The 2426-nt window shown below is 41.3% G+C and overlaps 1 pseudogene; it reads left to right on the top strand.

The window, feature by feature from the left end:
* Nucleotides 1-1873: 1873 nt before the first annotated feature.
* LOC116092512 lies at nt 1874-2143 on the top strand (annotated as a pseudogene).
* Nucleotides 2144-2426: the final 283 nt, after the last annotated feature.

Here is a 2426-nt window from a genome sequence, read left to right as displayed (position 1 = left end):
AATTCTACGTGGCCTTTTGACCTTTATGTTCTATCACCCTTTTATTGGTTCTCTGCACTTGTTCTTCCCTCAGAATACATGATCAGCTTTGATGGCAAATGCTTCTCATTCACAAGATTGCACGGAAGAAACTTCTACTCCACCATTTTATCTTTAGTCCAAGAAATTATTGTCTTGGTGGCTATATTCGAGGGTAGAACCTGAGTCATACTGGCAGGTGATGTGACACATATCTATATTCTTAGCAGTCATAAGACTGGGCAGGAGAATTGCTGTGAGTTCAAGGCCAGCATGGAACACATAACTGTAATCTTGCCTCAGAACAAACCAAAAGTGGTAATATTTCATTGGAGAGTTCAAGATTTCATTAAACTGATGTAAAATTTAAAGTATATTTAGATCTCTGAGCATAGTAGTATATGCCTGCAATCATAACATAGTGGAGATAGAGGTAAGAGCATCATGAGTTCAAGGTCAGTCTTGGCTATGTGAAACCCAGTCTAAAAAGAAACCTCCCCCCAAGACAAACAAACAACACAACAAAACCAAACAAACCAGGAGATACCTCAGTCAGTAAAGTCCAAGTACCTGGATTTGATCCCCTAGACCATCATAAAGGAGCTGGACATGGTAGTGCACATTTACAATCTGCCTGTTGAGGGGTTGAAATAAGTGGATCATGGGACTCCCTGTCTAGCCAGCCTAGCCTACTTGTCAAGATCAAAGAGAATCTCCATCTCAAAGGAGGTAGACAACATTTCTAGATGCCACTGAACTTGTTCTCTGACCTTTACATGGCCTCACACATGTGCATGTACACACTTACACATGCATAAAAACAAAGCCAACACATAAAAATTGATAATAGCGTAAGAGGAATGAATATGTAAATTAAAATGGATGAAATATTCTTTATTATGGTTAAAACATCCTACTCTTTAAAAGATGCCCTGAAAAGTAATTCTTAACTTATATATGGAAATAATGAAAATATATTTGAAGAGGCTTTATCTATTTTTCAAATAAAAATATACAATATATTTGGAAATAATAAAAACATATTGGCAATTTGAAGAGGCTTTATCTATTTTTTGAATTAAAAATATAGAATCAAATGTTTATATAGTTTATTTAATAGGTATTAAAGAAAAAAGAGAGAGATTGAAAATATTTAGTATATTTAAAAATTTCAAAATGGCTTCTTACAAGCCACTCCTATCTGAATGTGTTGTGAAAGACCAAGTGGGAGACCATTGTGTTGCCTTTATTGTCTTTTTACAGAATTGAACTGAACAAAAGCAAACACTTGAACAACTTTGTCTAAGTCTGTGCTGACCCAGAATGGAAGTGGGGCAGAACTAGAGCAAGTAAAGCAAGTCACCATGGCAGACCCTGTCCTTAGTAAACATTTTTAGTAGGAAGAAAACCAATTTAATGGATCTACTGCAAGAGGAGAGAGCTGGACAGTAACTAGACTGTCTGCCTTGGCATTCCACTCACTGTGGACTTTTGGCATTACTTTTGATTTCTTACCAACATTTTCTTCAAATGGCACTTGTCTTAATTTCTGAGGTTTCTAGTGCCCTAACAGATTTTGTGCCCAAGATGAATGCCTCCCTTGCCCACTTTAATTTTGACCTTGTTAAGACCTTCCAAATTCACTTACCTCCTGCTCAATGCCATAGTATCTTTAGCTTTTAAAAATCTGGGTTTTGACTGGCTGCTCCAAAAAGCCATCTTCGCTTTGTTCCCGGGTCGTGCTCTGCGCTCACTGCAACCACTTTTGCCATCCAATGAGGACTCCGGCAGCTTTCAAGCCAGAGTCCTTGACTAATTTCTTACTCGCAGCATCGGACCACCGGCGCGCCCCACCATGTCAGATTCGGCAGTGGACACCAGCTCTGAGATTGCTACCAAGGACTTTAAGGAGAAGGACTTTGTCGAGGGGGCAAAGAATGGAAGAGATTCAACTGCCAATGGGAACGCTCAAAATGAGGAAAACGGGGAGCAAGAGGCTGACAATGAGGCAGATGAAGAAGAGGAAGAAGGTGGGGAGAAGAGGAGGAGGAGGAAGAAAGTGACGGTGAGGAAGGGGATGGAGATGAAGATGAGGAAGCTGAGGCTCCCACAGGCAAGCGGGTAGCCGAGGATGGTGAGGATGACACCAAGGAGCAGAAGACTGACTAGGATGACTAGACAGCAAAAGGAGAAGCAAACCTCAAGCACTGTGACCTAGTCACCCTCCACTTCCCGTCTCAGGATTTAAACGTGGTCACCTTCGAATAGACAAGCAGGCCCCGCCCACAGCAGGGCAGTGCTACCCACAGATGACATGCGCTCTCCACCCCACCAAAACCGCAACGTGAATTGGCAACATGGGAGGGAAAAAGAACCAGAACTTCCCAGGCCCGCTTTTTTTTTTTTCT

This window comes from Mastomys coucha, chromosome X (assembly GCF_008632895.1).
Source record: "Mastomys coucha isolate ucsf_1 chromosome X, UCSF_Mcou_1, whole genome shotgun sequence".
Lineage (NCBI taxonomy): Eukaryota > Metazoa > Chordata > Mammalia > Rodentia > Muridae > Mastomys > Mastomys coucha.
The sequence above is the reverse complement of the archived record's forward strand: the minus strand, read 5'-3'. Positions and strand labels throughout refer to the sequence as shown.